This window comes from Somniosus microcephalus, unplaced genomic scaffold, assembly GCF_052327205.1.
Source record: "Somniosus microcephalus isolate GS21.2 unplaced genomic scaffold, FLI_Smic_1.0 unresolved_chr2, whole genome shotgun sequence".
In the NCBI taxonomy this organism is placed as follows: domain Eukaryota; kingdom Metazoa; phylum Chordata; class Chondrichthyes; order Squaliformes; family Somniosidae; genus Somniosus; species Somniosus microcephalus.
The window spans coordinates 63471232-63498122 of record NW_028225180.1 but is presented as its reverse complement, the minus strand read 5'-3'; the positions used below and the strand labels follow the sequence as shown (position 1 = coordinate 63498122).

At 45.4% G+C, this 26891-nt stretch overlaps 2 pseudogenes across 1 annotated transcript in view; both read right to left on the bottom strand.

The window, feature by feature from the left end:
• Positions 1-26891, bottom strand: part of LOC147092727 (NACHT, LRR and PYD domains-containing protein 3-like) — a 1209123-nt pseudogene that overhangs the window by 794618 nt on the left and 387614 nt on the right. The window lies entirely within an intron of this gene.
• Positions 15767-19184, bottom strand: LOC147092735 (beta-1,3-galactosyl-O-glycosyl-glycoprotein beta-1,6-N-acetylglucosaminyltransferase 3-like; annotated as a pseudogene).

Here is a 26891-nt window from a genome sequence, read left to right as displayed (position 1 = left end):
ATGATCCGGTTCATTCCATTCTCTGGGATTTATATCCTGGACTATCCCCTGTTACACAGTAAAGTCCCTCGCTGTGATCTAAACTCTGGGCTGAGCAGCCATGCTGTCAGGCCTTGTGCTGAATGGAGCTGAGTTCCCTCAGTCACAGAGCGTGGCCCCTGTAACCCGAGCAACCATCCTGATTCTTACCGTCACTCACACACTGGCCCGCGCCGCCCGGCACAAGAGGCAAACTGACCTGTGCCTGCGAATCCCGGAAATATCGGCAGGGAACAAGATTGCACCTGCGTGAGAGCCCGAGAGCGAGACTACGCCTGCATGAGAGCAAGGGAGCTAGTCTGCGCCTGCGCAACGGAGCCAGGCTTCTTTACCTGCTCTCATTGGCCCAGAAATTCGGGTCTCCACGGGTGAGTACGCACGGGGTGCTCACCCGTAGGCCCGATGGAAGTGCCGGTTTCCTGCATGCACTGCGCATGCACGGGAAACCGGCACTTCCGATCCTCTGAACGAAGGGGTTCTGAGGTCTAACGCGTGTGCAGTAGAGGCTGCGCGTGCGCATCGAACTTCGGTTTTTTTTGCCGGTTTTCCCGGGAAGGTAAGTCTCCAGAAGTTAGACATGTAAGGAGCAGTCGCAAGGCCTGCTTTTTACAAGGTAAGTGGTGAATTAATTAAAATTAAACATTTTTTTCACAGGTTTATTATTTTTAAATGCTTTAAAGCAAGGTAAGTGTATTTTTTAGCCCTGATAGAAAATAAAATTATTTTTTTCAAAAATTTAAATTATTGTTTCAAATAGGTATTTCCTGTAATTTATAATTTATTTAAAAATGTGATTTAAAAAAAAGTTATTTGAAGATGTAGTGCTGTTTTGGGGCCGTAGTATTCATAAGTCTTGACAGCTCTTCCTGTCAAACTTATGAATGAAGCATTCCCTGCTCCGATTGGCTCCCCATGGCCCACATGATCCCAGGGGACGCTTCGAACTAACTGTGCCCATGGGATACGCAAGCACTGCGCACCGGCAGCTGGCCCAGGCCCTGGATCGGAATTCCACGGGCGCCCAGAGCACAACGGCCGGCGCGCAAGTAAGTGCAGATCGGGAGCTTATACCCGCGGGAAGCCCCCGACCCGAATTTCTGGGCAAAATAGCAGTAAACCTTCAAATAAATTTTCTTTTTAAATGACGCTTTTTAAATAAACTATAAATTACATTAAATAACTGTTTTAAACAATAATTTAAATTTTTCAAACAAATAATTTTTTAAAAAACGGGGCTAAAAATAAACTTACCTTGCTTTAAAGTAATTAAAAATATTAAACCTGTGGGAAAAATGTTTTAATTTTAATTAATTGACCACTTACCGTGTAAAAAGCAGGCCTTACACCTGCTTTTTAAAGGTGTAAATCCTACAGGCTTAACCTCGCGTGAAAACCTGCAAAAAAAAAACAAGTTCAAAGCGCATGCGCAGCCTCCCCTGCGCGCGCGTTCGCCTTCTGAACTTCTGAACCCCTTCGTTCAGAGGATCGGAAGTGCTGGTTTCCCGCGCATGCGCAGTGCATGCAGCAAACCGGCACTTCCATCGGGCCTACGGGTGAGTACCCCGTGTGTACTCACCCGTAGAGACCCGAATTTCTGTGCCAAATCCTGAAAATATGGTGACAAACACTGCTCTCAGTTTAATAAAATGAACCCTCGGCCGAGGCAGGGAGCTGGATCAGCAGAGCACCGAGGGCATTCATTCTGACTCAACACATACAATAATTAATTGGAATTAACGTAACAAATTTTTACTTTAAAACTAATAACGCTTCGTCATAAAGTTCTCAGCAGTTTGTAGATCAATAACCATTTAATTTAACTGTAATTGTTATTTTGTGTTCCTCCCTGCGATGTGGGCATCGCTAGCAAGGCCAGCATTTATTGCTCATCTCTGATTGCCCTTGAGAAAGCAGTGGTGAGCCTTCCTTCTTAAACTGCTGCAGTCCATGTTGTGAAGGTGCTCCCACAATATACTTCTTTGTATCAGTTTGGTCCAATGGAGTGGCTTACTCGTCCATTTCAAAGGGCAGTTGAGAGTCAACCACAATGCTGTGTGTCTGGAGTCACATATGTAAGAAGTCACACAACACCAGGTTATAGTCCAACAGTTTTATTTGAAATCACAAGCTTTTGGAGCGCTGCTCCTTCGTCAGGTGAAGTGGAGAGATGCATGAAGACACAGCTTATATAGTCAGAGAATAATGCCAGATGATTACAGGTAATCTTTCTAACTGCCATTTATCACACCTCGGCAGAGATATAATCACAGCGATCAAAGGTGTGAATGGTGTCCGAACAGGTTAGTCAGGAAAACATTACATCAAAGAACAACGAGGTGGGGTCACAAGGGGTCAAATGTTGCAGATGCTGGGGTCTGTATGAAAAACAAAAAACAGACAAAAAAGCATTTTTTTTTTGCTGGAAATCACAGCAGGTCCGGCCGCATCTGTGTAGAACAGCGACCACGACACCACACAACCCTGCCACGGCAACCTCTGCAAGACATGCCAGATCTTCAACACAGATACCATCATCACACGTGAGGACACCACCCACCAGGTACATGGTACATACTCATGTGACTCAGCCAACGTTGTCTACCTCATACGTTGCAGGAAAGGATGCCCCGGAGCATGGTTCATCGGCGAGACCATGCAGACACTGCGACAACGGATGAACAGACACCGTGCAACAATCGCCAGGCAGGAGTGTTCCCTCCCAGTCGGGGAACACTTCAGCAGTCAAGGACATTCAGCCTCTGAACTTCGGGTAAGCATTCTCCAAGGCGCCCTTCGAGACACACGACAACACAAAATCGTCGAGCAGAAACTGATAGCCAAGTTCCGCACTCATGAGGATGGCCTTAACCTCGATCTTGGGTTCATGGCACGCTATATGTAACCCCACCTGACGTAGGGTCACCCAGACTCGAGTCGTCATTGGCTTGTTCGCTCTACACAGATGCAGCCGGACCTGCTGTGATTTCCAGCAAAAAAAAATGTTTTTTTGTCTGTTTTTTGTTTTTCATACAGACATCTGCAACATTTGACCCCTTGTGACCCCACCTCGTTGTTCTTTGATGTAATGTTTTCCTGACTAACCTGTTTGGACACCATTCACACCTTTGATCGCTGTGATTATATCTCTGCCGAGGTGTGATAAATGGCAGTTAGAAAGATTACCTGTAATCATCTGGCATTATTCTCTGACTATATAAGGTGTGTCTTCATGCATCTCTCCACTTCATCTGATGAAGGAGCAGCGCTCCGAAAGCTTGTGATTTCAAATAAATCTGCTGGACTATAACCTGGTGTTGTGTGACTTCTTTCATTTGTCCACCCCAGTCCAACTCCGGCATCTCCACACCACGGAGTCACATGTAGCAGACCGGGTAAGGACGGCAGATTTCCTTCCCTAAAGAGCATTATTGAACCAAATGGGTTTTTACGATAATCCGGTAGTTACAGGATATTCCAGATTTATTTAATTAACTCAATTTAAATTCCCTCGCTGTCGTGGTGGGATTTGATCTCATATCTCTGGATCATTACTGTAGCTCTCTGGATTACTAGTCCATTAACATAGCCGGTATGGTACCATGAACCAGTTATCGTTATTATCCACGGGAGAGGCGATTCCGTGGTCCCGGCTATGCAGCACCCATCCCCCGCAAATTTCCAGGTGTAACCTGAGATCAGTGATTTTAAGTCCATTCCTTGTGCTCCAAGGACCTGTACGTGTCTACCTGGGAACTAGTAAGGGGGGAGGGATCCTGAATATCCTGGACAGAAACTGACCTGTCGTGGTGCTGGGGAAAATTAGAACGACGTGGATACTTAAAGAAAACTACAGGGAGTATAATCTGGTATTACATTTTTAAGATATCTCAAGGTGGACCAAGGCACTGAGAGGAGTCCTCTACTCCTGCTTCAGTGGAGCCGTGGGACATTTCCCTTCCACCTGTAGAGGCAGACAGGACCTGGATTGCATATTTCTTTCGAAAGACGACACATCCAACTCAGCCGTTTCCGGTTATGTGCTCAAGCACTTGATATGGGCCTTGAACCTACGATCATCAGGGACGAGAGTGAAATTGGACTTGTCCGGGACAGGTAACCTGGTAAGGTAAAACGACCCAACAGTGTCATGCATCAGAATGTTTCAGACTATTCCCCAGGCTTGCTCAATCACGTAAACCCTCAAATAAACACCGTTTGCCTATTGTCTTTCAGTCAGGGCCCTTTTTAGCAGGGTGATCAATATTACAATTGGATCTAACTGTAATTTTAACATATTACAATCTTCCACATATTTTTGATAAATATTGCTACCTGTTGTTTTAATATATTACAATTCCCTCTGTCTGTAGTGATTAATATTGCAATTGGGTATACCATTAATTTTAATGTATTACAATTTTCCACATCTTTTAGATAAATATTAACATTGGATGTACCTGTATCTTAATATATTACAATTTTCCACATTTTGTGACTCAACATTGGCTAACAATGGAAATTAGGGATAGCATAATGTCCAAGGAGAGGACATATAGATTGTCCAGAAAAAGCAGCAAACCTGAGGATTGGGAACAGTTTAGGATCCAGCAAAAGAGGACAAAGGGACTAATTAAGAGGGGGAACATAGAGTATGAGAGTAAGCTTGTAGGGAACATAAAAACTGACTGTAAAACCTTCTATAGATTTGTGAAGAGAAAAAGATTGGTAAAGTCAAGCGTAGGTCCCCTGCAGTCAAAATCAGGGGAATTTATAATGGGGAACAAAGACATGGCAGACCAATTAAATACATACTTTGGTTCTGTCTTCACTAATGAGGACACAAATAAACTCCCAGAGATGTCGGGGAAAATGGGTCTAATGAGAGGGAGGAACTGAATGAAATCAGTATTTGTAGAGAAATGGTGTTAGGTAAATTGACGGGATTGAAGGCCGATAAATCCCCAGGGCCTGAAAACCTACAAGCTAGCATACTTAAAGAAGTGGCCCTAGAAATAGTAGATGCATTGCTGGGCATCTTCCAAAATTCTATAGACTCTGGGACAGTTCCCATGGATTGGAGGGTAACTAATGTAACCCCATTATTTAAAAAAGATGGTAGAGAAAAAACGGGGCATCATAGACTGGTGAGCCTGACATCAGTAGTGGGGGAAATGCTGGAGTCTTTATAAAAGATTTAATAGCAGAGCACTTGGAAAACAGTGATAGGATCGGACAAAGTCAACATGGATTTACAAAAGGTAAATCATGCTTGACTAATCTACTGGAATTTTTTGAGGATATAACTGGAAGAATAGATAAGGGAGAACTAGTGGATGTGGTATATTTGGAGTTTCAGAAGGCTTTCGATAAGGTCCTGCATAAGAGACTAGTGTGCAATGTTAAAGCACATGGGATTGGGGGTAAGGTACTGATTTGGATAAAAAACTGGCAGGCAGACAGGAAGCAAAGAGTTGGAATAAACGGGTCTTTTTCCAAATGGAGGGCAGTGACTAGTGGGGTACCGCAGGGATCGGTGCTAGGACTCCAGTTATTCACAATATATATTAATGATCTAGCCGAGGGAACTAGATGTAGTATCTCCAAGCTTGCAGACGACACAAAGCTGGGTGGGCGTGTGTGCTGTGAGGAGGATGCAGAGAAACTCCAGTACGATTTGGAAAGGTTGAGCGATTGGGCAGATGCATGGCAGATGCAGTATAATGTGGATAAATGCAAGGTTATCTACTTTGGTGGCAAAAACAGGAAGGCAGATTATTACCTGAATGGCAATAGATTGGGAAAAGGGGAAGTGCAACGAGACCTTGATGTCCTTGTGCACCAGTCGCTGAAGGTAAGCATGCAGGTGCAGCAGGCAGTTAAGAAGGCAAATGGTATGCTGGCCTTCATCGCGAGAGGATTCGAGTGGAGGAGCAAGGATGTCTTGCTGCAGTTGTACAGGGTCTTGATGAGACCACACCTTGAGTATTGTGTGCAGTTTTGGTCGCCTTATCTGAGGAAGGATGTTCTTGCCATGGAGGGAGTGCAGCGAAGATTCACCAGGCTGATACCTGGGATGGCAGGAATGACGTATGAAGAGAGATTGGGTCGATTCGGGTTATATTTGCTGGAGTTTAGAAGAATGAGAGGGGATTTCATTGATACTTATAAAATTCTAACAGGACTGGACAGACTAGATGCAGGAAGGATGCTCCCGATGGCGGGTGAGTCCAGACCCAGGGGTCACAGTCTAAGGATAAGTGGTAAGCCATTTAGGACTGAGATGAGGAGCAATTTCTTCACCCAGAGAGTGGTGACCCTGTGGAATTCTCTACCACAGACGACAGTTGAGGTCAATTTATTAAATATATTCAAGAAGGATTTAGATACATTTCTTAAGGGTAAGGGGATCAAGGGATATGGGGAGAAAGCAGGGACAGGGTACTGTATTTGGATGATCAGCCATGATCTCATTGAATGGCGGAGCAGACTCGAGGGGCCGAATGGCCTTCTCCTGCTCCTATCTTCTTTGTTTCTATATGTTTCTATGTGTAAATGTTGCAATCGAATGGGAAGAAAGGGAAGTTGAATTTGGTCTCTGGGTGTGAACAAAAGGCAATTTGGAAACTCAAAGACAGAGAACGATAAACACTCAGATCAAGAGATTGCCATACCTCGATAAGAGACTAGTTGCTAAGACACTACACACCACAGTAAAAGATAAAGATTTTCTCACGCATTCCAGTACAATAAACAATGCTTAGGTCGAAAGTTGGAGGCAAAAGGATTAGATTGTCATATGAATATCTCGAGCGTGGCTTCAGCTTGGTGGAATACTGTTGAAGTTTGTGCAACCCACGGTAGCCGAATAGTATAAGGGTAGAACCTGTTCCCTTATGTTTGTTCACTTGATTAGTAACGAATTCAGTCTTCTGGTTATAATCATTTCATTCTTTAACTACAGCACATGAAAGCAGTTTACAAGTGAAGTCTCGTCACAATGAGCGCGCATCCCTAGGCATGGGTACCTCCTTGCTCCCATACAAAGGAAAATGCTTACATGTAAAGACTGTTTTCTTATCAAACCGCTGCAGGCATTGCCTAATATGGACGTCTCTGGAAACGATATAGTCCAGAGACACAAGTCTACATCAATAACACGCAGATAAACTTTGTGGCCTTGCTATGGTGAGCATGAAACACTCGTTCTGGACTTTACTTATTCTAACATAATATTTCTAATCTAAACATTCCATTATGTATATCAAAGTCTGGTTGGTCGCAAATCACCAGCTGTTGCTAAGTGAAATCAGACTCTCTGTCTCTATGCCTCTCTATCTCTAATGATACACAACACATTTTCCCTCTATCTCAGTGGTTCCCAACCTGTGGTCCGCGGACCAGCAGTGGTCTGCGAGTGTACTGCAGGTGGTCCGTGAAAAAATGGTCCAAACCCCTAAAATAAAGGTGTCTGTTGTCTCCACAGATGTTGAATGACCCGCCGTGTGATTCCAGTGTTTTTATTGCTGTTTAAAGCTGTGTTTTGGGGATGATCTGATGGAAGTAAAAACCTGCCGTGGATGGACGGCGGGCTGGTTTTCTGGAAGGAGCAAATCAACTGGTCCGAAAGATCAGCTCCAGACAAATTCACCAAAATATTTCCCACCTCACCACCGCGCAACGGCAAGTACTGCTCCACTCCAGCATATAAACCCAACTAGTGTCCCCTCAGTTCAACAATCTTCACCAGTGTCCCCACTATGATACAACCTCAGGTGTGCATATACGGAGTGTGGGTCTTTGACAGTGGGTTTTATACAACAGCAGCCGCCAGTCCTCTTGTGTCACACTAAGTAAAACTAGATGTCATAAATATAAGATCCTCAATAATAAATCCAGTAGGGAATTCAGGAAAAACGTGTTTATGCAAAGAATGGTTAGAATGTGGAACGCGATACCACAGGTACCAGATATCAGTGAGGGGAGCAGATAAACTTCAGCCGGGTGTTGGCTTCGTGGCTTAGCTGGTCAAAGCGCTTGTCTCGAGGAGCCTGGGTTCGATACCCACCGGGACATTGTTAAAGAACAAAATATTTTCTTTTGATCCCACAGAGTTTGGTTGCTTCTCGTTTGAAAGTGCCGCAATCCATTGGGATGGGAACGGATAAAGACTCATCACACGCACATCACAAATACATATTAAAGTCTGACTGTCATTCGGCCAACATGCTAACGTTTCCTCCAGTCTCCAACAGAAAGTAAGCGGTTTATTAATGGTGATTAAAACAATTATTCATCATGATACTGCCTTTCATTATATGTTCGTGTAATTAATTTAATAAACTGCACAAATATTTTATAAAAATCTGACCGGAAATTAAACGCGTGCTCTGGGTGCACCGAATTCCAACCGCTGGCCCACCAAGGAATGCTCCACCCAGCAGCTCTGAGAGCTGTAAATATACTTGGTGCATTCCCGCTAGATACAAATATATTCCTGACTTGTGTTCGATGTAAATGTTTATTATCTCTGCAAGTTACAAGTGTCTGTAGATATATCTCAATTAAGTATTCATTTATTGGGATGCATCTGTTTAATTGTGAATTGAGACAGTGCATTCCAGATCCCAACAACTCACAGTGTAAAAACAACGGTTTCTAATGTCGCCTCGGATTCTTCTGCCAATCACCTTCAATCTGTGTCCTCTGGTCACCGACTGTTTAACCACTGGAAAAATGTTTCTCCTCATTTACGATATCAAATCCGTTCATGAATTTAAAAACCTCTGTCAAAACCTCTGCTCTTAAGGGGAGGTGGTGTGGCTATGTCAATAAAGGAAGGAATCACTGTAATACAGAGAAATGATATTGGGTCAAAGCATCAGGATAGTGAAACAGTTTGGGTGGAGATAAGGAATAATAAGGGGAAAAAATCACGAGTGGGCGTAGTCTATAGGCCTCCGAACAGTTGCAACTCTGTTGGACGGAATATTCATAGAGTCATAGAGTTATACAGCAAAGAAAGAGGCCCTTTGGCCCATCGTGTCTGCGCCGTCCATCAAGCCCTGTCCAATCTAATCCCATTTTCCAGCATTTGGTCCATAGCCTTGTATGCAATGGCATTTCAAGTGCTCATCCAAATGCTTCTTGAATGTTGTGAGGGTTCCTTCCTCTACCACCCTTTTAGGCAGTGAGTTCCAGACTCCAACCACCCTCTGGGTGAAAAAGTTCCTCCTCAAATCCCCTCTAAACCTCCTGCCCCTTACCTTGAATCTATGCCCCCTTGTTATTCACCCCACTACTAAGGGGAAATGTTCCTCTTTATCGACCCTATCTATGCCAGTCATCATTTTGTACACCTCAATCAGGTCCCCCCTCAGCCTTCTTTGCTCCAAGGAAAACAACCCCAGCCTGTTCAGTCCTCCTTCATAGCTGAGGCGCTCCATCCCAGGTAACACCCTGGTGAATCTTCTCTGCACCCCCTACAAAGCAATCACATCTTCAAATAGTTGAGGCTTGTAATAAGGGAACAGCTGGGGGATTTTAACTATCATATTAACTGGACAAATCAAAGTGGGCAGGGCAGCCTTGAGGATGAGTTCATTGAGTGTATTAGGGATGGGTTACTTGAGCAGTATGTAACTGAACCGACTAGGGGGCAAGCAACCATAGATCTGGTCCTGTGTAATGAGACAGCATTAATTAAAAATGTCCTAGTAAAGGATCCCCTTGGAATGAGTGACCATAACATGGTTGAATTCCATATTCAATTAGAGTGTGAGAAGGTTGGATCTCAAACAAGCGCGCTGAGCTTGAATAAAGGAGACTATGAAGGTATGAGAGCGGAATTGATTTGAGTGGACTGGGAAAATAGATTAAAGGGTAAGACGGTACATGATCAGTGGTGTACATTTAAGGAGTTATTTTACAACTTCCAAAAAATATATATTCCACTGAGGAAAAAAGGGTGTAAAAGAAAAGATAGCCATCCGTGGCTAAGTAAAGTAATTAAGGATAGTATCCAACTAAAATCAAGGGCATATAAGGTAGCCAAATCTAGTGGGAGGATAGAAGATTGGAAAGTCTTTAAAAGACAGCAAAAAATAACTAAATGATTGATTCAGAAAGGGAAGATAGATTATGAAAGTAAATTAGCATAAAATATAAAAACAGACAGCAAAAGTTTCTATAGTTATATCAAAAGAAAAAGGGTGCCTAAAGTAAATGTTGGTCCCTTAGAGGATGAGACTGGGAAATTAAAGGTGGGAAACATGGAGATGGCAAAAACGCTGAAGAATTATTTTGCATCAGTCTTTACGGTAGAAGACACTAAGAATATCCCAACACCGGACAAACAGGGGGCTCTAGGGGGGGAGGAGCTAAATACAATTAAAATCACTAAGGAAGTAGCACTTGGTAAATTAATGGGACTCAAGGCAGATAAATCCTCTGGACCTGATGGCTTACATCCTAAGGTCTTGAGGGAAGTGACGGTAGGGATTGTGGATGCATTGGTAATAATTTTCCAAAACTCCCCGGACTCAGCAAAGGTCCCGGCAGATTGGAAAATTGCTAATGTAACACCCTTATTTAAAAAGGATAGTAGGCAGAAGGCTGGAAACTATAGACCTGTTAGCCTAACATCTGTGGTTGGTAAAATTTTAGAGTCCATTATTAAGGAGACAGTAACAGGACATTTGGATAAACATAATTTAATAGGACAAAGTCAGCATGGTTTTATGAGGAGAAGTCATGTTTGACAAATTTGCTTGAGTTCTTTGAGGAAGTATCAGACAGGGTGGATAAAGGGGAACCAGTGGACGTAGTGTATTTAGACTTCCAAAAGGCATTTGACAAGGTGCCACACAAAAGATTATTGCTCAAGATAAAAAAACACGGGATTGGGGGTAATATTCTGGCATGGGTGGAGGATTGGCTATCTAACAGAAAGCAGAGAGTTGGGATAAATGGTTCGTTCTCAGACTGGCAATCAGTAAATAGTGGTGTTCCGCAGGCATCAATGCTGGGTCCCCAACTCTTTACAATCTATATTAACGATTTGGAGGAGGGGACCGAGTGTAACATATCAAAGTTGGCAGATGATACAAAGATGGAAAGGAAAGTAGTGAGTGAGGAGGACATAAAAAACCTGCAAAGGGACATAGACAGGCTAAGTAAGAGGGCAGAGATATGGCAGATGAAATACAATACTGGAAAGTGTGAGGTTATGCACTTTGGCAGGAAAAATCATAGAGCAAGTTTTATCCTAATGGCAAGAAACTGGAACGTACTGTAGTACAAAGGGATCTAGGGGTCCTGGTGCACGAAACTCAAAAAGTTAGTATGCAGGTGCAGCAAGTGATCAAGAAGGCCAATGGAATGTTGGCTTTTATTGCTAGGGGGATAGAATATAAAAACAGGGAGGTATTGTTGCAGTTGTACAAGGTATTGGTGAGACCACACCTGGAATACTGCATACAGTTTTGGTGTCCATATTTAAGAAAAGACATACTTGCTTTCGAGTCAGTACAAAGAAGGTTCACTCGATTAATCCCGGGGATGAGGGGGTGGACATATGAGGAGAGGTTGAGTAGACTGGGACTCTACTCACTGGAGTTCAGAAGAATGAGAGGCAATCTTATTGAAACATATAAGATTGTGAAGGGGCTTGATCGGGTGGGTGCGGAGAGGATGTTCCCAATGATGGGTGAAACTAGAACTAGGGGGCATAATCTTAGAATAAGGGGCTGCTATTTCAAAACTGAGATGAGGAGAAACTTCTTCATTCAGAGGGTAGTAGGTCTGTGGAATTTGCTGCCCCAGAAAGCTGTGGAAGCTACATAATTAAATAAATTTAAAACAGGAATAGACAGTTTCTTAGAAGTAAAGGGAATTAGGGGTTACGGGGAGCGGGCAGGAAATTGGACATGAGTCTATGTTCGGAACGGTCATGGCCCTGTGGGTAACGGAGCGGGCCCAGGGGCCGTGTAGCCTGATCCTGCTCCTACTTCTTGTGTTCTAATTATGTGTTAGATTTCAGGAGATGGTTCTATTCCTGTTCCTGTCTGGGGTGGAAATCACCTTTTACAGAAGGTAAGTACTGTAGAAAATATAGGGACAGAGTGATTTCCTGGACGAGTTTCGATCGCCTAGATGGGTCAGAGAGGAATTTCCCAGATTTTTTCTCCCAAATTGGCCATTGGGTTTTTTTATCTGGTTTTTCGCCTCTCCCAGGCGATCACATGGGTTCGGGTGGGATGTAGAGTGATAGTAGATTGGAGGTTAGGATCAGATCAGCCATGATCTTATTGAATGGTGGAGTAGGCTCGAGGGGCCGATTGGCCTACTCCTGCTCCTATTTCTTATGTTCTTATCTTCTTAACCCAAGCCTCTCCAGTCCCCCACATTCTGAAACCCCTCATCCCTGGTACCATTCCAGTAAATGACTTCTGTTCATTTCTTCCTTCTAATAAATAACTACAGTAAAAAGCTTTTAAGAAAAAGCACGAACAGAATAAAAAAGTGAGAAATAAATACTGAGTAAAATGGATCTGCATATTTAAGGACATAAGAAATAGGAGCAGGAGTAGGCCATTCGGCCCTTCGAACCTGCTCCGCATTCAATGGGATCATGGCTGATCTTAGAGGGTGGAATAACAGAAGATCTGGGTTTTAAGATCGGTCAGTTAGAGGAATCCATTTTTCAATCGGGCTTTGGCCGTTCGATTTACTGATAAAGACAGACAGAGAGAATTGCTGAAGACAGGACCAAAGTGAATAACCTCACATTTCCTTAAAGTGTACTCCATCTGCCACCTTCCTGCCCACTCACTTACTCTATCTATATCCCTTTGCAGACTCTATTTGTTCTCCTCACAGTTTACTGTCCCACCTAGCATTTTATTATCAGCAAGCTGAGATCCCAGCACTGATCCATGTGACACCCCACTAGTTAAAGCCTGCCAACCTGTAAAGAACAGTTTATTAAACTCTCTGTTTTGTGCCCGTTAACCATTCTTCTACCCATGCTATAATATTACCCCCAACCCCATGAGCGCTTATCTTGCCTAAACACTTTTTATTTGGCACCTTATTGAATGCCTTTTGGATGTCCAGATATACTTCATTCACTGGTTCCACTTTATCTACCCCATTTACCTCCTCAAATAACTCTACTAAATTTGTCAAACACAATCTACCTTTCATAAAACCATGTTGACTCTGCCGAATCATGTCTGGAAAATTTTCTAAGCATTTTCCAGACGACTGACTTCAGGCTTACTGGCCTGCAGTTCCCTGTTTTCTCTCTACCTCCTTTCTTGAATAGCGCTGTTGCATTTGCTACATTCCAATCCGTTGGGACCGTTCTAGAATCTAGGGAATTTTGGAAGATCTAAACCAATGCATCCACTATCTCTGCAGCCACATTTTAGAACCCTAGGATGTAGGCCGTCAGGTCCAGGGGATTTGTTGGCTTTTAATTCCATTAGTTTCTCTCGTACTCTCTACTTTTATTAATTATGTTAAGTTCCTCACCCTCATTTTACCTTTGGTTCCCCACCATGTTTGGTATGCTTTGTGTGTCTTCTACTGTGAGGACAGATACAAAATATTTTTTTACATTTCTGCCATTTCCTTATTCCCCATAATATGTCTCCTATTTCACCCTCTAAGGGACCAATTTTTACTTTTGCTGCTCTCTTACTTTTTACATACTTGTAGAATTTTTAAAATCTGTTTTTATATTTCTTGCTAGTTTTCTCTCATATATCATTATTTCCCTTTTTATCCATTTTTTGGTCAACCTTTGCTGGTTTCTGAAACTAACCAATCCACAGGCTTTCTACTATTCTTCGCAACGTTATAAGCTTTTTAATTCAATCTAATGCCATCCTTAGCTTTTTCAGTTATCCACGGATGGATCACTTTTCACGTGGAGCATTTTGTTTCTTAATGGAATGTATTTTTGTTGAGAATTATGAAATTTTTATTTAAAAGCTAGCCACTGCTTATCTACTGCCATAACTTTTAACCTATTTTCCCAATGTACCTTAGCCAACTCGCCCTTCATACCTATGTAAGACTTTAGATTCGGGCTTAGTCCAGTCACTGTCAAACGTAGTGGCCGAATATTTGCGGTCAGAGGCTTCCCGCTGGCAGGTGCCTCCAACCTGTAAAAAATCTACAAATTTACCTGGTGGTCTGGAAGATATGGTGACTTACACTCCTGGGCCTCTTCCAGTATCGGCGGGTAGAGACCCATGTAGCTGATGGGCGCTTGCGAACCACATGCACCGCTGGGATACATGGGGATACCTGGGATCGGCAAGCCCATCCAATAACAGAAGGGAATTCCTATTCATACTTATGGCAGTTCCGTACATATGGAATCCCCATAAGTGTGAATGGGGATCACTTACACAATACCCAAATACATGAAATAAATGTTTAAAAATGCACATTTTCAATGAATTCAAAAGACATTTAATTAAATGTTTTAAACAAAAATTTAATTAAGAAATACATGTTTTAACGGGCTAAAAATAAATGTCTTTATTAGACAGGGGTTTTAATGTACAAATTAGTGATACATTTTTGTAAAGCCTTGTCGCTCTATTTACCAGGCGTAAGAATTTCACAGGCATTGAGTGGGTGGAAGGTGGGCAAATAGAGCAACTCTCCACCCGTGGAGGCCCTTTTCCCGGAGATGCAGATAATCTGTCAAGAAGAATCTTGACAGATCACAAGATCCGGGTTTTAGTGTATGCGCATCACATACCTAAACCGGGAAGGTGCATGGCCACTTTGTGCATATACACATCTCGTGTGTATACACATACCCGCAGGGATCGCAAAATACGGCCCTTTGTGAAATTATGTCATATTATGATCACTCTGCCCCAGGGGATCCTTTACTATGAGAATGCTATTTCACCCTGTCTCATTACACAATACACAATCTAAAATAGCCTGTTCCCTGTCTGGTCCCTTGACGTATTGTCCTCGGAATTCATTGGAGATTTTTGGATAATAATGGAATCAAGGGATATGGGGATAGTGGAGGAAAGTGGATTTGAGGTAGAAGATCAGCCATGACCTTAGTGAATAACGGTGCAGGTTCGAGGGGCAAGATGGCCTACTCCTGCTCCTATTTCTTATGAAAATGTCCCGAATGCAGACCAAGAACTCATCCTCCAGACAACCTTTGCCAATTTGATTTGTCAGGTCTATGTGAAGAAGAATGATGCAGTGTGCACAACAGCAAAAACTTGCATTTATATAGCGCCTTTAATGTAATCAAATTTCCTAAGACACTACACAGGAGCGTTATCAAACAAAATTTAATACCGAGATGCAGAAGGTGATTTTAGCACCGGCGACCAAAGTCTTGCTCAAAGGGTTAGGTTTTAAGCAGCATCCTCAAGGAGGAGAGAGAAGTGCAGAAGCGGAGCGGCTGATGGAACAAATTCCAAATCATAGGTTCCAGGCAATTGAAGGCTTGGGAATCTGATTAAGGCAGGAATTGCAGGAGAGTAGCGATCTCGGAGGGTTGCAGCACTGAAGGAGGTTACAGAGATATGGAGGGGTGAAACATGGATGAATTTGAACAAAAGGGTGCAAATTTTAAATTGAGGCATTGCCGTAATGGCAGCCAATGTCGGTCAGTGAGCATCCAGATGATGGGTGAAGGGGAATATGTGCGAGATATGATACCGTCCGCTGAGTTTCATTAGTAAGTTCCTGTTCCATGAAGCGCTCTGTGTCTGACATATTCCTCCATACATTGCAAAGTTGTGTTGTCTACTTCTGGCTGAAACTTATTGGCGACAAAGGTTTCTGTTGGATGATCCAGTGGAGATCTCCAGAACCATATACACAGAGCTGATGGTGATACCTTCCTGTACAAGGCGAATATAAGGCTCCTTTCGCTGTATCACCAGCTTGAAATGACCACTTCACTGCTCGAGTGTGGACTGGTGCATCACCCCTGTGCTGCCCAGGAGTGTATGGGATGGAGCTGGGTACCTCAGGCATTCTCTTCAGTGTTGCCCAGAGGTGTTCATCGGGGCTGTAGGTATCCTCCGACCACTTGAAAAATGCCTGGATTTCCGGGTTTCCGGGTTCACAAACAAAATACTCACAAATTCCCTGGTGACCTGAATATATGCGCTCCCCACAAACATGTCGCTGCGTATGGGTGGGGGGCTCTTAGTTTGATCTGTTCTCACCATAATCTTGCGGACATCATAATGAAAATTCCACCGTCTCTGAAAGTCAACACCAAGAGCAATTGTTACTCATTTTCCAACTTAATTCTCATTTTCCTGCCACACCACAACTATCATCAGTAACGATAAACGTTCATTGTCTCAATGACTTTGAACTATATCTACTTTGTTTGCTTGTATAAATTTTGCGTGGAAATTGTTGGTAACTAGTGCTGCTCAAAAGTGGGACATATGTCACCAGATTGGCTCAGATTGGTTATTTAGAATCGTTCCGGTCATCCGCAAGTATCGCATTTAGACATGTGACATAAAACAAGCCAATCAACAATCACACCTCAAAGGGAATTATGTCAGGGCTTTAAAACAATGTAGGAAACAGCAAATGTTCATCTGCCACGCCTTCAGTTGCCAGGGAAGAGAGCCCAATACAGTAAGTATGATGTCATCCTTCTATTCTCGTGCCCATACCTCGTGACTTCAAATATCCGAGGTCTGGCTTGAGGAAACCTAACTGGAGAATCAAGTCAGCACTTGACTGTCCAATGCAGTGAAGCAGGAGATGTGAGACCACCTGACGGGAGAGGTTCACAACCCTTGTGCTTCACCTCATGTGTAGTGGCTCTACAGTCTGATAATGAGCATGTTTTAATCCATCAGATATATATTCAGTTACTTATTGTTACATTTAACTGCAACCGCTGCCTCCCGGGTGGTGCAGCCCATGTGGTCACTGCCATCTGTGTTTAACAAAGCAAATTTATTGTGGAGTAAGGTACTGATCTACAAATTTAGGCAACATTAATCAGGGAGCGATAATTGTATTATTGCGAGTAAACTGGATGGAAAGAAAACTGGATTCAGTGCATGATTGAACGAGTCGGAGGGTGGGAGGGAGTGAGGGAGGGTGGAGGGAGAGATGGGTGTATGCATGGGCGGATGGATTAATGGATGGATGAATGGATGGATGAATAAAAAGCAGGATGAAAGGATAGATGGATGGAGGGATTGATGGATGAATGGATGGATGAATGGATGGATGGATGGATAGTAGAAAAATCAGGATGAATTAATGGACACTGACATGAAGCTGGACCATGTACCTGTTTGTATTCCGGTGGAGGTACTGAGACCATAACATTTGAGCATTCATGGCCATGAGAATGTTGACTATCTCCCGGTTGCTTTTTATTGGATAGTCTTTTCCACAAACATTGATGATGTATCTCCAAAGGACAGAGCTCCGCAGCAGCTCTTCCATACAGTTCAGATGAGCCTGAATGCTGAACCATGCAGCGTATGTCACCGTCTCCAATTTTCCGACTACAAAGACATTACTGAAAGAGGAAGCGATGGCCTGGACCATCGAGTGAAACAGGAAGCGATGGCCTGGACCGCCGAGTGAAACAGGAAGCGATGGCCTGGACCGCCGAGTGAAACAGGAAGCGATGGCCTGGACCGCCGAGTGAAAAAGGAAGCGATGGGCTGGACCGCCGAGTGAAACAGGAAGCGATGGCCTGGACCGCCGAGTGAAACGGGAAGCGATGGCCTGGACCGCCGAGTGAAACGGGAAGCGATGGCTTGGACCGCCGAGTGAAACGGGAAGCGATGGCCTGGTCTGCCGAGTGAAAAAGGAAGCGATGGCCTGGACCGCCGAGTGAAACTGGAAGCGATGGCCTGGACCGCCGAGTGAAACGGGAAGCGATGGCCTGGAACGCCGAGTGAAACGGGAAGCGATGGCCTGGACCGCCGAGTGAAACTGGAAGCGATGGCCTGGACTGCCGAGTGAAACGGGAAGCGATGGCCTGGAACGCCGAGTGAAACGGGAAGCGATGGCCTGGACCGCTGAGTGAAAAAGGAAGCGATGGCCTGGTCCACCGAGTGAAAAAGGAAGCGATGGCCTGGACCGCCGAGTGAAACTGGAAGCGATGGCCTGGACCGCCGAGTGAAACAGGAAGCGATGGCCGGGACCGCCGAGTGAAACTGGAAGCGATGGCCTGGACCGCCGAGTGAAACAGGAAGCGATGGCCGGGACCGCCGAGTGAAACTGGAAGCGATGGCCTGGACCGACGATTGAAACAGGAAGCGATGGCCTGGACCGCCGAGTGAAACTGGAAGCGATGGCCTGGACCGACGATTGAAACAGGAAGTGATGGCCTGGACCGCCGAGTGAAACTGGAAGCGATGGCCTGGACCGACGATTGAAACAGGAAGCGATGGCCTGGACCGCCGAGTGAAACAGGAAGCGATGGCCTGGACCGCCGAGTGAAACAGGAAGTGATGGCCTGGACCGCCGAGTGAAACAGGAAGCGATGGCCTGTACCGCCGAGTGAAACAGGAAGCGATGGCCTGGACCGCCGAGTGAAACACGAAGCGATGGCCTGGACCAGCGAGTGAAACAGGAAGCGATGGCCTGGACCGCCGATTGAAACGGCTTTGGAGTCTTCCTGTACACGTGGACACAGTAAACGTTCTGAGGAGCGTAAATGACTCTCAGGAGCCTCTCAAACATCTCGATATTTTGATTGACCACCATGGAATAGGCCAGAGGGAACTCGCGTTCCTCGGCACTTAAGGGGAATGTGATGTATTTGCGTTTTTTAGCAAATGAATCGCAGTCTCTGGTCATTGTTAAGTAATCGCTTTCAGTGAAGGCCTTATATTTGTTTGTGATTGTGGTCGAGTTAAAAAGAGCGTTTTTAACGGCTTCCGGGTTACCACTAATTATCTTCCAACAACCCAAGTTCTCCTCTGACAGATCGAGGGATTCATATCGCGCATCGTAAATTGGCTTTAGTTTAACAGTTTTACGAACGGAATTTCTCTCTTGCACAAATATCGACAAAGGAAAGTTACAGAGAGTCCGCACAGGATTGAGCTCAGTATCGGCCGCCTGTATGGACACCGAGCCAAGCTCCTCATGGCCAGGGGGGTTTTAAACCTCACCATCTGATCCAAGTTTCGGATATAATTGTAATGCAGTTATAAAAATTGAGGTATTGTGATCTCGAAAATGTGACACTTTGCTTCAGGGAGTTGAATAAATTACACGCTGACTATTCAGGCGTCAATGAATTGAAACCTGAAGCTCGGGGCTGAACACAGCAAGGGTGCATTCATGGGTTCAGCCGGCCGCTCTGTTCGACAGGCCTCACCTGCTCCTGGTGTCTTGTCCCCATTTCCGGGGAGTATCTGAGCTCAGTCAGACTTCACACCTTCCCTCACTCTCACTCTCTCCGATCTTTGTGATTCGGTATCGCTCAGTGCCTCAGTTCCTTGTCCCTGAAATGAAATGTACCCCTTGCTTCACAAAGGTCCTGGTAGCAGGTTTCTCCCTCATATACCTTGTGTCACTGAGTGCACAGACACCAGATTCTTTATTTCCTTTCTCATAACTTCCGCATTTCCATCAGTGTTTCCTTCCAGAAGGCAGGAGCAGGCTCCGGGCCGATCTTTTAAAAGATTCATAATCCGAAGAGGTAAGGACAAGCAAAGTGACAACATGTTTAGAACAAGAGAGCACAGCAACAACATGCTTAGAACAAGAGAGCACAGCAACAACATGCTTAGAACAAGAGAGCACAGCGACAACATGTTTAGTACAAGAGAGCAAAGCGACAACATGCTTAGAACAAGAGAGCAGAGCGAAACATGTTTAGTACAAGAGAGCACAGCAACAACATGTTTAGTACAAGAGAGCAGAGCGCCGAACATGGGGTGAAAATAAAGAAAGTATTGCATTTATATCGCGCGACTTTTGCGATTTAGTACGTACCAAAACTAATCATTACTTTTGTGGTTTTGGACACTGTTGTAATGCATCAAGTGCAGCAGTACTGAGTATTAGCCATAGGGTAGCCTAGAGCTTCTTCAGTACTGGGCCGTCGATAGGACAGCTCTCCCTCAGTATTGCCCCCCGAAAGCACAGCACTCCCTCAGTACTGCCACAAAAGTGCAGCTCTCCCTCAGTACTGCCGCCAACAGTACAGCTCTCCCTCCATACTGCCCCAACAGTACAGCTCTCCCTCCATACTGCCCCAACAGTACAGCTCTCCCTCCATACTGCCCCAACAGTACAGCTCTCCCTCAGTACTGCCCCAACAGTACAGCTCTCCCTCAGTACTGCCGCTAACAGTAGAGCTCTCCCTCAGTACTGCCGCCAACAGTACAGCTCCCCCTCAGTACTGCCCCAACAGTACAGCTCTCCCCCAGTACCAACCCGGACAGTACAGCTCTCGCTCACTACTGCCCCAACAGTACAGCATTCCCTCACTACTGCCGCCAACAGTGCAGCTCCCCCTCAGTACTGCCACAACAGTACAGCTCTCCCCCAGTACCAACCCCGACAGTACAGCTCTCGCTCACTACTGCCCCAACAGTACAGCATTCCCTCACTACTGCCCCAACAGTACAGCTCTCCCTCAGTACAGCCCCGACAGTGCAGCTCTCCCTCACTACTGTCTCCAACAATACAGTTCACCCTCCGTTCTGACCTGACAGTACAGCTCTCCCTCAGTGCTGACCCCGACAATACAGCTCCCCTTCAGTACTGCCCCGACAGTACAGTTCTCACTCAGTACTGCCCCGAAAGTGCAGCTCTCCCTCAGTACTGCCCCCGTCAGTGCAGCTCAACCTCAGTGCTGACCCTGACAATGCTGCTCCCCCTGAGTACGGACCCCGACAGGACTGCTCCCCCTCAGTACTGCCCCCTACAGTACAGCTCTCCTTCAGTATTACCCCCGTCAGTGCAGCTCACCCTCAGTGCTGCTTCCGACAGAGCAGCTCTCCCTCAGTACTGCCCCCACAGTACAGCTCTCCCTCAGTACTGCCCCCACAGTACAGCTCTCCCTCAGTACTGTCCCCACAGTACAGCTCACCCTCAGTACTGCCCCCACAGTACAGCTCACCCTCAGTACTCACACCGAAAGTACAGCTCTCCCTCAGCACTGACCCCAACAGTACAGCTCACCCTCAGTACTGACCCCGACAGTACAGCTTTCCCTCAGCACTGACCCCAACAGTACAGCTCACCCTCAGTGCTGACCCCGACAGTACAGCTCTCCCTCAGCACTGACCCCAACAGTACAGCTCACCCTCAGTATTGACCCCGAAAGTACAGCTCTCCCTCAGTACTGCCCCGACAGTAAAGCTCTCCCTCAGTACTGACCCCGACAGTACAGCTCTCCCTCAGTACTGACCCCACAATACAGCTTTCCCCCAGTATTGCCCCAACAGTACAGCTCTCCCTCAGTACTGATCCAGACAGTGCAGCTCTCCCTCAGTACTGAACCCGACAGTTCAGCTCTCCCTCAGTACTTTCCCCGACAGTACAGCTCACCCTCAGTACTGCCCCCGACATTACAGTTCTCCCTCAGTACTGACCACGACAGTACAGCTCACCCTCAGTACTGACCCCGACAGTACAGCTCTCCCTCAGTACTGACCCCACAATACAGCTTTCCCCCAGTATTGCCCCAACAGTACAGCTCTCCCTCAGTACTGATCCAGACAGTGCAGCTCTCCCTCAGTACTGAACCCGACAGTTCAGCTCTCCATCAGTACTGCCCCCGACAGTACAGCTCACCCTCAGTACTGCCCCCGACAGTACAGTTCTCCCTCAGTACTGACCACGACAGTACAGCTCACCCTCAGTACTGCCCCCGACATTACAGATCTCCCTCAGTCCTCTCCCCCAACAGTGCAGCTCATAATGTGCTTTTCTCAGCTTTTAAGGGACCCACATTTACTTTCGCTAATCTTTCCGTTTTTACAATCCTATAGAACATTTACAGTCTGTTTTGATGTCTCTCGCTAGTTTACCCTTTACTGAGCTGAACATTTTGTTTGGTCTGAACGTCTGGTCCCATCATTGGTCCGTTAAAATATTGGATACCAAACACTTTATTGAGCGTTTTCCACTAAAAGAATCTTAACGAGTTAGAAGGGCACTGCTCTGTCTGTTTGAACTGTGAATTCTAAAATAGGGAGGAGACACCACTTATCTCGGACGAGGTAAATCCCAAAAGTTTGCATTCCTGCTTTCTGTCCAGCAACCACTTTAAAATGTGTCTGTCGGGTTACTGGGGGATAAATGGAGTGCGTTTAACCCTGAAATCCCCGGTGTAAAATGGACTTCTCTCAGTCACAGTCTTTGCTCACACTCACAGAACAGCTGCATCCCCGGCACTGGGGAACACATCAGCCGGCTGGAAACAGGCTTTGGGGAGAGGGAAATAAAGGGAGAAATGAAATAAAACACAGAAATTATGCTTAGAATCTATATTAGCCTTACCCTGATCCCGCAACAATATTCTGTCTCTTTTTCCGTGTAGATTTCGCAAGTTATATCCTTGTGATTTCACTACAACTGATCAGGTAGAAGTACCTTTTTATTTGATCAAGTCACAAATTGTGAATTTGATCTGATCCTTGCTCTGAGAGACTCCAGAGCTCCGCCCTCTGTGTGAAAGCTGCTGCCCGCCCTCAGGGTGGATTTCAACTCAAACATTCCTCATTTCCTTCAGAACAGGAAGTGGCCTTTCTGGACAATTCAAAGTGTAGCGGTTTGACAATTTGCTCCCAATTCACGTGTGGACATAGCTGGTTATAGATTTAACTGTATCTCTACTTGTTGTAGGGAGGTTCAGTAAAACAGGCACATGGTTAGAAATAAATTGTTACATTTCCATCTGGATAGTGTTTGCTAAAATTCCCATCGATTTCCTGATGTTTCCACGTTGAGCCCAGGGACCAAGAGCACGTTTCTTGTCAGTGAGCTGAGAGGTGGCTGTTTCTGTACGTGAGGATATCAAACATTTAACAGCCGAATTAAGCTAAACAGTAAAGATCAACCCCCGCGCTGTAGCTGTTATAAAGGTTACATTTTCCTCATTTTCAAGGTGGTTATTCGACAGCAATAAATATTGCCATCCCGAGACGGAACTGTCCGAGAGAAAGTGTTGGAGTGCAGATGGTGATGATAACTTTGAAAGGCAGGTTAGAGAGCAAAAGGGAAATATCGCAACCTGCCCTCAGAGTTATTATCATAAACTATCTTCAAACACTTTCGCTCGGTCACTTCCATCCCGGGGTGGATATATATTATTGTCAGAGAACCCCCCTGAAAATGGAGAAAGAACAACCTTTATAACAACTACAGCACAGGAATGGTACTTTCTGTATCTAAGAATATAACGGGTGTATCTGCTGCAGATTCACAATTTTAAATGTAACTGTGGAAAGTCAGTGCTCATTCCTCCAGTAACTGAGGCGATTGATGCTCAGGGTTAGATTAATTCGGCAGTTAAATGGTTAATGTCCTTATTTACAGAAACAGCCTCCTCTCAGCTCACTGACAAGACGCTGGCTCTGGGACCCTGGACTCAAAGCCCCAAACATCTGCAAATCGATGGGAATTTTAACAATGTCTCAGATGGAAATGTGACAATTTATTTCTAACCATGTATCTGATTCACTGAACTTCCCTGGAATAAGAAGATATAAAGTCAAATTTTAACTAACTTTGTTCACAGGGGAAGCGGAATCGAATTGTCAAACCGGTTGGAATTGGTTTGATCAGAAAGGCCGTTCCCTGTTCTGAAGCGGATGAGGGTTGTTTGCGTTGAAATCCATCCTGAGGGCGGCAGCAGCTTTCACACAGAAGGCGGAGTTTTGAGTCTCACAGAACAAGGATCAGCTCAAATTCACAATCTGTAACTTGCTCATATCAAACAAGGAACTTCTAATGATTGGTTGTAATGAAATATCAAAGATATAACTCGCAAAATCTGCACGGAAATAGAGAAAGAAAATCCTTGCACATCAAAGTAAGGTTAATGTAGCTTCAAAGCTTCATTCCTGTGCTTTATAATTTTATTTTCTCCATTCCTCTCTAACGCCAGTAAATCATGGACTCATGTGTTCCCCAGGGACGGGGATGCAGCTATTCTGTGAGTGTGGGCTCAGCCAGTGACTGAGGGCAGTCCAATTTACACTGGGGACATCGAGGCTAAACCTGGTCTACTGGTCTCCACCAGTCTCCCCGCGGACTCTCAAATTACCGCCAGGTCGCAGGATCCCATCACTGTTCTTAATACAAAAAGTAACTACTCAGATTACCAGCAGGTAGGAGCGTCCCATCACTAATCTTTACAGATAAAGAAACGACACAAATCATGAAAAGGTAGGCGGGTCTCCATTACTAATCTTTTAATGAAAATAATTACACACAGTTACAATAGAACACCATCACTACTCTGTTGTTAACAACTAACTACACAAATTACCAACAGGCATGATTAAACACAAATAGTTACAACCTCCAGCAACCTTGTCCCACTGATTGAGAATTGTAAACACTTCTATCATATTGCCCCACAATCTGCGTTGCTTTTACCAAAAGAAACACCAACGTTCAAAGCTTTCTGTATATTTCTGGTTCCTCAGACCCGGCAGCTCCCCAGTGAATCTGCGTATAAAACTCTCGAAAGTCTCCATCCTTCCTATAGTGCAGGGCTCAGTACTACACACAAACCTCTAACTGAGGTCTTATTAAACTTGCATATAGGCTCATCGCTACCTTCTGGGTTTCATATTCTATACCTCGTGCTTAAACCTAGAATTTCATCAGCTTCTTTAGGACTTTCTCAAGGTGAGGTGTTGCTTTCAATGTCTTACAATCTGTATCCCCAAATCTCTCTGCTCCTCCACAGCACCGAGCCGTCTTCCACTCCGAGTATAATTACAGCTCTTCTAAATAAGTAACTATATCTCCTATTCCAGCACGCTCTGCGAGTTTCAATACCGGTCCCTCTAGGCCTCAATGAATCATTACCAAATTAATTAATCTAAATCAATTGGGCATAAACCTCAGCAACAATAAACTAACCTCAAATGCAAAGAACCCCCAATAAACTGGACTCAAATGAGTTAAATCTCTGAAATTAGAAGGCTATGCTGAAATGCCTATAACCTCCTGCCTTAATAAACTAACTTCAAACTGCTATAATCCCAAACAATAATAAACTAACAACTTTAAATGTGCCTTTTTTCCCTGACGTGCTGTTCACAGTTCGAAGCTGAGACGCTGTATTTGCAATGATTGCCAGATGTCCAAGTTCATAATGTCCACTCGGGATAGAAGAGAAGGGAACAGGCAGTTGAGCAATTTGTAGAAGAACGCCGTTTATTCAAACGCGTAAATGCTAAGAAGGTGTTAACTAATTTTAGCAATGTAACTTTTCAGTGGAGTGTCGGTGTGGAGCCGTGTCAGTTGTGTTTGGGGCTAGGTATCAGTGTGGATCTTGGTCTGTGGGATGTGGGACTGGGTTAGTGGGATGTCGGTGTGTGGCTGGGTCAGTGGGGTGTGTGGCTGGGCTGCTGGTGTGTAGGTGTGGGGCTGGGTCAGTGGAGTATGGGGCTGGGTCAGTGGGGTATGTGGCGGGTTCAGTGGTGTGTCGGTTTGGGGCTGGGTCAGTGGGGTTTCGTTGTGGTGCTGGGTCAGTGGGGTGTGGAGCTGGGTCAGTGGCATATGGAGCTGGTTCAGTGGTGTGTCGGTATGGGGCTGGGTCAGTGGGGTGTGGGGCTGGGTCAATGGGGTGTGGGGCTGTGTCAGTGGGGTGTGGTGCTGGTTCAGTGGGGTGTGGGGCTGGGGCTGGGTCAGTGGGGTGTGGGGCTGGGTCAATGGGTTGTGGGGCTGGGTCAATGGTGTGTGGGGCTGGGTCAGTTGGGTGTGGGGCTGGGTCAGTGGTGTGTCGGGCTGGTTCAGTGGTGTGTCGGTATGGTGCTGGGTCAGTGGGGTGTTGGTGTGGGGCTGGATCAGTGGAGTTTCGGTATGGAGTTTGGTCTGTGGGACGTGGGACTGGGTCAGTGGAGTATGTGGCTGGTTCAGTGGGGTGTCGCTGTGTGGCTGGGTCAGTGGGGTGTGGGGCTGGGTCAGTGGGGTGTGGGGCTGGGTCAGTGGGGTGTGCGGCTGGGCCTGTGGGGTGCAGGTGTGGGGCTGGGTTAGTGGGGTGTGGGGCTGGGTCAGTGAGGTGTGGGGCCGCTAGCTTAAAGGGAACATTGGTGAACTGTAATGGTCATTGAAAAGGCAAATTAAAACGGCAAAGAAAAGATCCCTTTATCGACATAACCCTCCCTGTCTCTGTAACCTCCTCCAGCTCTACAAGGCGCCACCTCCATAACCTCTCTGTTCATCCGGCTCTGGTCTCTTGTAAATGTCATCCTCTCCTCACCCTTTCTATGAAGGCCCTGCTTTCGGCTGCCCATGCTCTCTGCACTGCAATTCCCCACCTTAGCCTCTCTTGCTCCTCCTCCTCCTTTTAAGACCCTCCTGAAACTCACCTCTTTGTACAACGTTCTGAGCACCCCACCCCCTCCTTTATTCAGCACCCATCGTTTGTTTGATTCGTCTCCTGTGAAGCGCCCGGTGATGTTTTTCTATGTTTAATGTGCTGTGGAAATGCAAGTTGGTCCTGTTGTGTGTTTATTACACTAGTGTCAGCGTGAGTGAAACAGCAGATACCTGACGTTCGCAAGGTCTCAACCTTGGTTATAAATTAATGCTGGAGAATAACTTCAACTACAGTTTGGAAAAAATACTGATCCGAGACTGAATCACTTTTATATTTC